This window comes from Bison bison, unplaced genomic scaffold (assembly GCF_000754665.1).
Source record: "Bison bison bison isolate TAMUID 2011002044 unplaced genomic scaffold, Bison_UMD1.0 scf7180017864012, whole genome shotgun sequence".
Taxonomy (NCBI): Eukaryota; Metazoa; Chordata; class Mammalia; order Artiodactyla; family Bovidae; genus Bison; species Bison bison.
In genome coordinates this window covers 282,696-296,740 of record NW_011494584.1, presented here as the reverse complement: position 1 = coordinate 296,740, position 14,045 = coordinate 282,696, and the positions used below count along the sequence as shown (strand labels likewise).

Sequence of the window (14,045 nt, the reverse complement as noted above, 5' to 3'; positions counted from 1 at the left end):
AGTCCCTTGGACTGCAAGGAGATCCAACCAGTTCATTCTAAAAGAGATCGGTCCCGAGTGTTCTTTGGAAGGAATGATGCTAAAGCTGAAACTCCAATACTTTGGCCACCTCATGCGAAGAGTTGACTCATTGGAAAAGACCCTGATGCTGGGAGGGATTGGGGGCAGGAGGAGAAGAGGACGACAGAAGAAGAGATGGGTGGATGGCATCACCGACTCAATGGACATGAGTTGAGTAAACTCCAGGAATTGGTAATGGACAGGGAGGCCTGGCATGCTGCGATTCATGGGGTCACAAAGAATCGGACACGACTGAGCAACTGAACTGAACTGAACTGAGGCCAAAAGAATATTTTTCTCCAGAAAAAAAACAGAGCCAGTAGAGTTAATATTAGATCTGGATTTATATCTCTCCATCACTAACTTTGCCTCCATATTCTAATTTTAAGGAACTGGCTCTGGTAATGGTTGGTGGAGTGGTATGTCTGTCAAATTTGTAGGGCCGACCAGGCAGCAGGAAATTCAAATATGAGTTGATATTCATCATGGACTCCAAAAGCCATAGACTGAGTCAGCAGACTGTTGATACAAGTCAGTATTGGAGTCTTGAGTCTGACATCTGTAGCCAGACTAGAAACTCAAGTATATTTCTTTGTGGAAGCCATATGGTAGGCTTTCTTCTTCCGTGGGAAACCTCAATCTTAAATCTGAAGGCCTTCAACTGATTGGATGAGGTCCACCCACATCATAGGGGGAATGATCTATCTTAGGTCTATATTAGAGCCAACAATTAAATGTTAATCACATCCATGACACTTTCACAGAGACACCAGACTAGTTCTTTTTATTATTTTATTCAGGTATAGTTGATTTACAATGTTGTGTTAGTTTCAGGTATACAGCAAACTGAATCAGTGATATATATATATATATGTATTCTTTTCCATTATGGTTTATCACAGGATACTGAATATAGTTCCCTGTGTCATACAGTGAGACTCTGTTGTTTATCCATTCTCTATCAGATTAGTTGTTGACCTAAAAATTGGGCAACATAGCCTAGCTGACAGAGAATACAATCCACCACATCTCACTATCTCCATTAGTCAAGGCTTTGATTAAAATTTTTATTTCCAATGTACTTGGGAATACAGGTACTTCAGTACCTGCCTTACACATGGCAGGTAATCAAATAACATTTATGAAGTGCATTTATTGAAAACTCCATTGGGTATAGCCTTAGACTCTTCATTCTTTATACATTGTCTGAGTTTATAGTTGTACACATCTATTCTCTTCTCAACCTTCTATTTCTCCTTACTTTACAATTCCCACAAACACCATTCCTCTTTTAACGTGTTTGTGAAAAATGTTTCATAAAATTAATGGTCATTGAATTGTTTCAGGGTAAACATAATCTCTGGGCTTCCCGGGTGGCACTAGCTGTAAAGAATCTACCTGCCAGTGGAGGTGACATAAGAGATATAGGTTCGACTTCTGGGTCAGGAAGATTCCCTGAAGGAGAGCATGCAACTCACTCCAGTTTTTTTTTACTGGAGAATCCCATGGACAGAGGAGCCAGGCAGGTTCATGTCTCACAAAGAGTCTGGACATGAATAAAGTGACTTAGCACACACACATGCAATCGATCTCATGAATCTATTAATTCAGAATCACAGTCAAAAGATACTGTGCAGATGCTCAGTCCAAGATAGGTTAGAGTGCTAATATAGAAAAAAATCTACTTCTTCTGGATTTTAGGAGATAAATCTCTTGAGTGTGAGTAGAGCAAATGAGGATTTTGGAATCATTTCTCCCACACACACAAAAAAAGATTAAACATAGATATAATATTTTTCAAAATCACTGTTGATATTAAGAGAAGAGCAGTGCAATCCCCAATATAACTCATTGACCAGTAATATTTAGATTAAAACAAATATTTAGAGTATAGAATTTTTGATGAAATCTCTTAGAAGATGCTGTTTGCTTGCTCTAAATAAAAATTCAATTTTGGTGCAATGTCAGATTGCATCAGATTTCAGCTTTTAATAGTGAGTTGGTTGAAGATTCATAGAATGTTCTTTTATTTATACTTTCATCTGTCCTTTGTCCTTTTTTGTGTGTGTGTGATGTAGCCTAACTAGATAGGATTCTGGCTACATTTATCCTAGTTGTATATGTAGTTTCATCTTGTCACCAGCAATAAGTGTGAACTTCAAGCAAATAGAATTCTATCCCAGACTTGTAACTTCAGAACTCAAACTGAAATGGATTTGGAAAAATGTTTCAATTACAGGTTCAGGGATGACAAGCTTTTCCAAGGTTACCAACTTTTTCACTCTTCTGTTTTTCAAGTATTTTGTCAACATATCTACATGTCTACAACTCTTTTAATCTTCAACACTTTTTTTTTTCCTTCAGTTCACTCAGCTGCTGTTCTCTATATATACCATGGTATTATGTATTCTTTTCTGGAGACTAGAAGAGCTTGAAAGAAAATCACATATATCTTATCATGCATGTGTGTGTATGTGCGTGTGTGTGTGTGTTAGTTGTTTAGTCATGTTGAACTTTTTGCAGCCCCATGAACAGCAGCCTGCCAGGCTTGTCTGATTTCCCAGGTAAGAAGACTGGAGTGGGTAGCCATTCCCTTCTCCAGGGGATCTTCCCAACCCAGGGTTGGAACCTGGGTCTTCTGCATTGCAGGCAAATTCTTTACCATCTGAGCCTCGAGGGAAGCCTGTGGTGGCTCAGGCCCTCATCATGCACGGGTCTTATGTTTTGGAATGTGAAGATTCTAGCCCTGGTTTTGATGCAACTTTAAGTCTAGGGGAACCTATTTTCTGCAGAAAGTTTGATGTAAAATGTCTATTATCTAGGGTTAGAATTCCCATGTAAGAAAACTGCCTTGTCTTTATAACTAATATGATTAGCACTCTATTAGAATGGAGCTTGTACATAGGGACAGTTTGTCCATAGTGTGCAGAATACTCAGGAATCAAGAAATTGAAACTGAGATTAGAAATGGGAAAACAAACCTCTCTTTGCTATGTCCATATTTCTCTCTCTGCTGGTGTTCCCCTTTCTAAGAGCAGCTCAGACTTCAGGGCTTTTCTCAATTCCCTTCCCAGCATCTCCTTCAGTTTCTAATCCAATTATTACCTCTTCAAATTCTATCCACAAAAATAATTGTTAAAACATCAGCCCCTTTATACCATGGACACAATTCATTTCCCCATGAAGCCGTTGAGCAAACTTTTGAATTCAATACCACTTGTATATTTCAGAAAGGTAATCGAAATGTTTCCCCACTTATTCTGTTCTCAGTGGGTTTCTATTCAAACATGGCTTAATTTACAAAGAGTTATAAAATGATAAAAATTTAAGCTTTCATCCCTTTGCAATTACAATAGTATCCTGCAAAGGCTACCTAAATAGAGTAATGTAAACTACCTCTAACTATTTCTTAGAAGATAACACTGTAGATTTTAAAATAAATAAATTTATGAAATTGGTCTTTGAAGCCTTGGATTTAAAGAGGCCTTCTAATCTTTCATTAAAAATCACACTCACGAAATTCTCACATTGTGCCTCTAATGCACTTGAAGTATGCAAGCCTAACATTAGGGGACAGTCGTGCGAAGCATGTAAATTGTTCAACAGTATTTCAGTGGAGTTCTATAGCATATTAATTGGGTCAAGTAATTTTATCTAAAATAACATACTAAATCTTCAAGAGATTTGAACCAGCCAAGTTATTTGGATGTGATCAGAATTATGTACATGTCTCAATGTATTGCTATCACATTTTTTATATGAGGGATAAGGATTCACTGTATATACCTAAGCACATGTTATGTACTTTAGAAAGAAATGTGCTTATAGGAGTTTGGATTTTTTAATAGAAACTTTTTGAGGCTAAAATTGAAGATCTCAATATAAAAATCATTCATACAAATGTCTTTAAACATGAAACATTTTTACTTGAGCATTTCAAAATTACATAAATCAGTCTATGGCTCTTAAATTACTGTTTCTGGTCTAAGATTTAGCTTTATTCACACAAAAAAGTACCAATTGACTTATTCAAAGCAACAGATTGGCATGGTAAAAAATAATAATAATACAAAAAATTTAGATTAAAAAGTAATCGTTTTTTACTTTGCGCATCCCTAGTCTGTCTTCATGTAAGTAATCACATTTAATCACTTTAACTAATGTGCTTAGAAATATTTCTTGAATCATCAATATTAGATGTTTTCTTGTGATGTTTCTCTCTGAAGGATAATATTGCTTACAAAATCCCTAACTTTCTTCTTTTCTTAATATGTTGAAAACTACATATTTTTTGTAATGTTTTGGGGATTAGATTTATGATCTTCATGATTTATTCTAATTTTAGTCCTTATTTTTTCTTTACATTTCTTAAACTTTATATTTAACTTTAATCTCTCGCTTGATTTCCCATTGCTAACATTTTCTATTTCAACAGTAGTTGTCAAAATATTAATTTAACACTGAAAGCTTGTCATTTCATTAATATCTTTTTCACATTTAGATAGGTCATTAGTCTCAGCTTGAACAATTTGAAGGAAGGAAAACAATATAGTAAATTAATGTCTTTATTAAATGACTAAATCACAAATTTTTAAAATATTGCTGAAAGTTTACAATGATGATTCAATATTTCTCCATATAATTTATCATATAACAGTTTTATGTTTTCTAAATTTCTTAAAATATGTAACTTTCAGTGTACAGATATAATGAATATAATTGTGCAAAAATTATCTTATGTCCTATAGTTTACTTTTGAAATTATTTGGAAAGCTTAAAGATGCAAAAAAAGGGGAGGATTATATAATCTACATACATAAAGAATTTACACTAACCTAAATCACAGAGGCAGTTTTGGTGAATTCTTATTCCATATTATCTTCAGTTTATTACTTGAGAATATTACTGAGCTGGATAGTGTGGCAGAACCTTTTCAGATTTGTCAATAAAAAGGGGCAAGACCAAATGCAATTCTGAAGACAATATAATAAAGATATAGTTTTAAAGAGAAAATACAAAAAAAATGTACTTTTGATCTGTCCTCTTACCACCCATAAAGAAGGTAGGTCCAGAGGTAAATTATTTTTTAATGTAACGTTTATTTTTAAAGGTTTACAACATTTGATTTTAAAATGGGTATAATTTTATAGCTTTACATTAATTAGTACAAACATAGCAAAATATTTTGTATGTGTATAAATTATTTGGCCACTATCCACTCACTTCATACCTATGAGAGATAGAAGTTTTTTGCAATAATAATAATCATTAACTAGTTAATAACATGAATCCTGCTAAAATGACTTTTAAAGAATGTTGACCAGAAAAGTAAGGTGCAATGATACTCAGGATAGGTGCTCCTATGTGGAGTAAATTAATGTGTGAATTATAATACAGTTCAGAAGTACACATGTATATAATTATCCTCTAACCAGCCTTATAATTTTTGAAGATAAATCTACCATACTTCAGAATAATATTTTTCAGTCAAATGACATTTTGAAAAAAATGATTAAGTCTGCCTTCCACATAAAGCGCCCTCTGCCAGTTAATATGGGGAGACAGTGAACTCCATCATGATGACCCTGTGCCATTTGCATTGTGAGATTACTTTCCTCCAAAAACAAATTCCTAAATAATATACACTGTACTAAACAAGTGTAGAGAATGCAATAATCATAAAATTACCTCAATTTACACTTCTATGTCAACATTTTTTAAATGGTTGCTAGACAGAGTAAGCTATTCAGAGGGAGAGATAACATAGATATTCTTAGAAAAGTAATCAGTAAAACATGTCTTGCTCATCAACTAATGTCCCCCCCCAAAAAAATCTTTAAATTAACATTTAAAAAAAAATCATGCATTTAAAGAAAGGGAAGGGAACATATTTCTGGTATACAATAGCATTCACATTGCTTGATCTTTTTCATTAAAAGTTTAGCTTTGTTTCCTTTTTATCCTATGGATTTATAACAATAATAACTAATTTAATTTGCTCAATTTAATAAAAGAACTGGAAAGCATCAAGGAATAGAATCTATATGAAAGTCCCTTAAATGGCTAAAGATAGTTTGTTAATGCTTATGATCTCTCAAAGTAAACTTGAAGCTTTTTGCCTCAATCCTGTTTTGTAGAAGTCATTCCCTCAACTGCCTGAAAATCTGTTTCACAGGTGTTATTTATTTAAAAATCTACATTTGCTTAAGTAATAAGAACACAGAGAAATGAAATCTATCAAAATAAAATTGCTTGAGTTTATGATACTTTGGGGCTTTCCAGGGAGCTCAGTGGTAAAAACCCCCCTTCCAATGCATGAGACACAGGAAATGTAGGTTTGGTCCCTGGGTCAGGAAGATCCCCTGAAGGAGGAAATGACAACCCATTCCACTATTCTTTCCTGGACAATCCCATGAACAAAGAGCTTGGCAGGCTACAGTCCATGGGGTCCCAAAGAGTCAGACATGACTAAGAACATGCACAAAATACATTTTAAATGAATCTATTTGAATTAATTTATCTTGATGCTTCAAATGAAATGTCAAGGTAAATTAATCCAAACAGAGTCTTCTTATAGTCCTTTTAATCTTTACTATTAATCCATAGTTGGAAATGACCATTTAAACAAATATTCTCTATTGTTACTTAAAAAATTAGAATCAAGAACAAAGAAGTAACTTTCATCTTTCTATATTTTTTATGTGTTATCAGGTGAAAAAAAGAATTTTTAAATAATTTATATTCACCCTATCTAACCAACTTACCCATTGTGCTTTGTTAAATAAAGTTAGGAAAGAGTACATTTGCTGTTTCATAACTTTTGTACAAATCACTTATAAAAATCAAATCTTCATCACTTTGGAAAATGAAGTGAAACACAACTAATTTTTTAATTACAACTATCTACATTACATTTATTTGAACTGATCCATCATGAACCTTGTACATCCATATAATTTACATGTCCTGATATCCCCCATATTTTTCTAATTCCTTTAGCACTTAATATTAGTTTTCAGTTCAAAGGACATTTTGTTGAACTCTACTGGTTCTTGTATCTAAAGGGAAACCCATGGTCTTAACATTTAATTTGATTTCCCCATTATTCAAATGTATGCCTTTCCAAATAGACATTAAGTCCCTGCCCCTGTATTCTCAGTGTTCACTGAAATTTAGATCAACCCCAAGCCAGGAGAACCAAAAAACAAATTATTTAGCTTTGCATTCACAAAACGTCTAAGGTTCTTTCATCTCTTATGTTCTGTGGACATTTGAAATTTAATACTCTACAAATTTATTTCTTTTTAAATTGATTATTCACCTCACTCCTCTGAAGATGGCCATCATTAAAAACTCTACAAATAACAAATACTAGTGAGGATATGGAGGAAAAGAAACCTTCCTACACTGTTGGTGTGAATGTAAATTGCTACAGTCAGCGTGGAAATCAGTACAGAGGCTCCTCATAAATCTAAAAAGGGAACTACCATATGACCCAGCAACTCCACTGCTGGATATATATCCAGAGAACATAAAAACACTGATTTGAAAAGATTCATGCACCCTTATATTCATTGTAGTATTATTTGCAATACTCAAAATATGGAAGCAACCCAATTGCCCATCCACAGATGGATGGTTAAAGATGTGATTTACACACACACACAAAAACACACACACATACAGTAGAATATTAGTCATGGAAATGAATAAGATTCTGGGAATTCCCTGGTAATCCAGTGGTTAGGACTCTGAGCTTTCACTGCCAAGGGTCCAGGTTCAATCTTTGATTGGGGAACTAAAATCTTGCAAGCTGCATGGGATGGCCAAAACAAAACAAAAAAGAAATTCTTCCATTGGAAACAACATGGGTGGATCTAACACAATAACACTAATACTTCTAAAAACTAATAAAATATTTTCTGCTTAAGCAGAATAGAAGTAATTCAAATACCTTTGGTTTTTTTCTTTTATTAGAACAATGGACAAATTCTAATTAACCCTCTCAATTTCTAGATAAGGAAATTGAGAAAAGATAATTAGCTCAATATCATAGAACTGCAAAATGATAAAGGGAAAATTTTTCTTCTTATTATGCAACTGTTATTCTATATTTAAAACACCTATCAAAATTCTTAAATATACACAACTTCCCTCCAAAGCATTTTGGAAACTGAAAAAAATGATGAGAAATTCATAGACTGTTATAATTTTCATAAAATGTAGCCCATGGTGAATTTTCTATATGAAAATAACAGGTAGCACTTATTGCTCATTTGACCTTTTCAAACATAACCTCATTTAACCCACTGATTAGTCCTATGTGATTGATAATATTATACAGGTGACATAAAGCTTTAGAGGAGTATTCATATAGCTAATGTGATTATAAAACTGGATTATGTCTATGTCTGCTTGACCTCAAAGCCTATTTTTTAATCTCTCTAATACATTGTTTCTAAAAAGAAACTAGTCCTCGGTTTATGATACTGTAATGTTTTCTGCTCCATTTTTATTATATCACTGAAAGACATACATGCATTAGTTCAGTTCAGTTCAGTTCAGTCGCTCAGTCGTGTCCGACTCTTTGCGACCCCATGAATCGCAGCACACCAGGCCTCCCTGTCCATCACCAACTCCTGGAGTTCACCCATACTAACATCCATCGAGTCGGTGATGCCATCAAGCCATCTCATCCTCTGTCGTCCCTTTCTCCTCCTGCCCCCAATCCCTCCCAGCATCAGAGTCTTTTCCAATGAGTCAACTCTTCGCATGAGGTGGCCAAAGTACTGGAGTTTCAGCTTTAGCATCATTCCTTCCAAAGAAATCCCAGGGCTGATCTCCTTCAGAATGGACTGCTTGGATCTCCTTGCAGTCCAAGGGATTCTCAAGAGTCTTCCCCAATACCACAGTTCAAAAACGTCAATTCTTCGGTGCTCGGCTTTCTTTTTTTTTTAATTTAATTTTATTTTTAAACTTTACATAATTGTATTAGTTTTGCCAAATATCAAAATGAATCTGCCACAGGTATACATGTGTTCCCCATTCTGAACCCTCCTCCCTCCTCCCTCCCCATATCATCCCTCTGGGTCGTCCCAGTGCACTAGCCCCAAGCATCCAGTATCGTGCATCGAACCTGGATGGGCATCTCGTTTCATACATGATATTTTACATGTTTCAATGCCATTCTCCCAAATCTTCCCACCCTCTTCCTCTCCCACAGAGTCCATAAGACTGTTCTATACATCAGTGTCTCTTTTGCTGTCTCGTACACCGGGTTATTGTTACCATCTTTCTAAATCCATATATATGCGTTAGTATACTGTATTTATGTTTTTCCTTCTGGCTTACTTCACTCTGTATAATAGGCTCCAGTTTCATCCACCTCATTAGAACTGATTCAAATGTATTCTTTTTAATGGCTGAGTAATACTCCATTGTGTATATGTACCACTGCTTTCTTATCCATTCATCTGCTGATGGACATCTGGTTTGCTTCCATGTCCTGGCTATTATAAACAGTGCTGCAGTGAACATTGGGGTACATGTGTCTCTTTCCCTTCTGGTTTCCTCAGTGTGTATGCCCAGCAGTGGGATTGCTGGATCATAAGGCAGTTCTATTTCCAGTTTTTTAAGGAATCTCCACACTGTTCTCCATAGTGGCTGTACTAGTTTGCATTCCCACCAACAGTGTAAGAGGGTTCCCTTTTCTCCACACCCTCTCCAACATTTATTACTTGTAGACTTTTGTATCGCAGCCATTCTGACTGGTGTGAGATGGTACCTCATTGTGGTTTTGATTTGCATTTCTCTGATAATGAGTGATGTTGAGCATCTTTTCATATGTTTGTTAGCCATCTGTATGTCTTCTTCGGAGAAATGTCTATTTAGTTCTTTGGCCCATTTTTTGATTGGGTCATTTATTTTTCTGGAATTGAGCTGTAGGAGTTGCTTGTATATTTTTGAGATTAGTTGTTTGTCAGTTGCTTCATTTGCTATTATTTTTCTCCCATTCTGAAGGCTGTCTTTTCACCTTGCTAATAGTTTCCTTTGATGTGCAGAAGCTTTTAAGGTTAATTAGGTCCCATTTGTTTATTTTTGCTTTTATTTCCAATATTCTGGGAGGTGGGTCATAGAGGATCCTGCTGTGATGTATGTCAGAGAGGTGCTCAGCTTTCTTCACAGTCCAACTCTCACATCCATACGTGACCACTGGAAAAACCATAGCCTTGACTAGACGGACCTTTGTTGGCAAAAATACATGCACTAACTTCATATTAAAAGAAAGGATGAAAATTTCTATTTCTATTTCTATGTGGTCTGAGTAACTTTGATATTCTAGAATCAAAATAATGCTGTCTGGCACTTTTCTTTGATAAGCCAAATTAAGGTAAATCAGCCCTAAACTGCTATGATTACCTATATTTTGATTAATATGAACTGGACTGTTTATGACATTTTCATAAATGAAATGGCAACAATAATTAGATAAATTGAATATATCTAATTGTAGAAAATAGCAGTTGTAAAACTTGTGTTATAAGCAGTGATCTTGATTAAAAATTGATGAAAGTACTTCAACTTCATTGCCTTAAAAAAATTCAGTAAGGGAGATAACCATTGATATTAAATTGTTTAATATGTTATTGTATGTTTTTTAATAAATTTAGTTATATTTTATATATAAATGTATATATAAAATATAAATACAAGTTATATTTAGCAAAGCAAGATTAAAAGGAATACATTATATCTACTGTATTCATGAGAAGCTCAAATTTAAATACAAATATTTGTATACCTGAAGATTCTAAGTGATTATTTTCCATTTCTATACTATTCTCAACTTGGTAACAAATGATATGCCACTGACAGCTATCCAGAGACCATAATTTGAAAATGCTCTAAAATTTGGTTTCTCAGTGATTCTGGATAACATGGCATAGGATTTAACATCATGTTTGAGAAATACACACCTTTTGGTTCCACTCCCTTTATTTTTGCTACAATAAGTGATATTTAAACATGTGTTTGCTGAAGTACTATTGTACTTTCCCCAGTATGTTTGGAAAATGTAGAAAGACAGGAATAGCAAAGGCTAACATTTTAGGTGGGAATGATAATGCATGATTAAAGGCCAAATCGTGTTACACCGAATGTAAATGCTATGGAAATTCAGACAAGAAGAAACGAGTAAGACTCATAGAAATTAGGGATGAATTATATAGGTTTTGGAAGTGTGGCTGTAAATGTAGATTAAAAGGAATTTGATTAATAAAATGTGTGATATGCTTTTTAGTCACTGAGGGAAATTATTGGTTTTTATGAAATATTGAGGAGAACAATCTTGCTGAGAACAGATCATTTGTTGGAAAATAATAAAGATCACCATTACATATTTTCAGTAAGATTTAATTTTTTTCTTTTTGCAAAACTTTTTTCTCCCCAGTTCTCAGCTGCCTCCAAGGGAGCAGAATCTCCTGCCAGTCTTAGGAATCTGACTGGTAGAGAAGCAGTAATGTTAAGCCAGGAGAACTGCTGAAATCTTATTTTCTTAAAAAAAAAATAATTGGAGTATTGTTGCTTTACAATATTGTGTCAGTTTTGCTGTGCACCAAAGTGAATCAGCTATATATATAGCCCCTCTGTTTTGGATTCCCTTCCCATTTAGGTCACCACAGAGCACTGAGTAGAGCTCCCTGTGCTGCACAGTAGGTTTTCATTTATTTATTTTCTACATAGTAGTTTATATATGAAACCAGTTTATTATCATAGTTAAGGATCTGACCAGTGAGAGAATCAGGTCGACAATATGTCTAGGGGTTTTCAAATTTAATGCTTACATTTTTATCAAACATCAAAGCCTCTCTCTTTACCTTTGACTCAAAATTCATTCCAAGTAATTCATTCTGGATCTAGAAGCATCTATATACTACTCTTGGGTGAACCCACAATGTGGCACCCACGTTGAGTGTATACAGCTTAGGTAACCTGATTTGTTGCATGCTTATTTCTGCCTTCTTTATAATACTATTGCCAGTGTGTTTTCATTCACAGCTATGCAAATGACAGAATGCATTTGTAATCCAAATTATGCAGAAGTTCATGTATTTGCCTTTCTTTATATATTAGAGAACCCTAGCCTATAAAGCGGAGAAGGCAATGGCACCCCACTCCAGTACTCTTGCCTGGAAAATCCCATGGACGGAGGAGCCTGGTAGGCTGCAGTCCATGGGGTCGCGAAAAGTTGGACACGACTGAGCGACTTCACTTTCACTTTTCACTTTCACACTTTGGAGAAGGAAATGGCAACCCACTCCAGTGTTCTTGCCTGAAGAATCCCAGGGATGGGGAAGCCTGGTGGGCTGCCGTCTATGGGGTCGCACAGAGTCGGACACGACTGAAGCGACTTAGCAGCAGCAGCAGCAGCAGCAGCCTATAACATATTTTTAAACAAGCTATTTTACATGTTGAGTATACTAATGTTCTATATGTAGGGTTATGCATAATTATTATTGTCAATTACTTTCTTTTTTACTATCCCATTTTTTATTACTTTGTAGAATTGCTTAGTTTTTTAAACTTCCAGAATATAAGTCAAGGGCTTCCTAGGTGACTCAGTTGTAAAGAATCTGCCCAAGCTGGTGGAATTGTACGTAGATGCAGCCACTATGGAAAATAATATGAAACTTCCTAAGAAAATTAAAAATAGAATTACCATACAATCAAGGAATTCCATTTCTGAGTATTTTCTGAAGAAAACAAAAAAAATATGTTCACTACAGCATTATTTACAATAGCAAAGATATGGAAGCAACCTAAGTGCCCATCAACAGATGAATGGATAAAAAGACTTTATTTATGTATACCATGGAATATTACTCATCCATAAAGATGAGTGAAACCTTGCCATTTTTGACAATGTAAATGAACCTAGAGGGTATTATGGTAACTAAAATAAATCAGAGGAAGATGAATATAGTATGATTTCACTTATATATGTAATCTAAAAAAAAACAAAACAAGTGAACATAGTAAGACAGAAATTAAGTCATAGATAAAGAGAACAAAAAGGTGAGTATCTGAGGGGAAGGGTGGGGAAATGAATGAAATAGGTGAGGGAGATTAAGAGGTGCAGGCTTCCAGTTACAAAATACATGAGTTATGGGGACAAAATGTATAGTGTGGGGGAATACAGTCAATAATAATGTAGTATCTATGTATGGTGACAGGTAGTAACCAGGTTTATTGTGGTGATCATTCTGCAATATAGAGAAAGACTGCATCACTATATTGCACACTGCCACCTAACATAGTGTCACTTATACTTTAAAAACAAACAAGTAAACAAACTCATAGAAAAGAGATCAGATTTGAGGTTACCCAAGGTAGAGAATGGAGAAGGCGATGGAACCCCACTCCAGTACTCTTGCCTGGAAAGTCCCATGGACGGGGGAGCCTGGTGGGCTGCAGTTCATGGGGTTGCTAAGTTGGACAAGACTGAGTGACTTCACTTTCACTTTTCACTTTCATGCATTGGAGAAGGAAATGGCAACCCACTCTAGTGTTCTTGCCTGGAGAATCCCAGGGACGGTGGAGCCTGATGGGCTGCCGTCTATGGGGTCGCACAGAGTCGGACATGACTGAAGCGACTTAGCAGCAGCAGCAGCAGCAGCAAGTCAGAGAATGGGGAAAGATAGAATTACCTGAATGCAACACAAACTTCTAGTTATATGATAAATAAATGCTAGGGATGTAATGGATGACATGACGAGTTTAATGAACACTGACTCATCTTACATATGAATATTGTTAAGAGAGTAAACAATGAGAGTTCTCATCACAAGGGAAAACAATTTTGTCTATTTTGCATTTATGTGAGATGCTAGATGTTCATTAAACTTAGTGTGATGATCATTCCATGATGGAAGTTAAATTATTATGTTCTACACCTTCAGTGTACACAGTGCTGTATGTCAATTATA

The 14,045-nt window shown here is 35.1% G+C and overlaps 1 protein-coding gene across 1 annotated transcript in view; it reads left to right on the top strand.

The window, feature by feature from the left end:
* Positions 1–14,045, top strand: part of FSTL5 (follistatin-like 5) — a 773,393-nt gene that overhangs the window by 669,135 nt on the left and 90,213 nt on the right. The window lies entirely within an intron of this gene.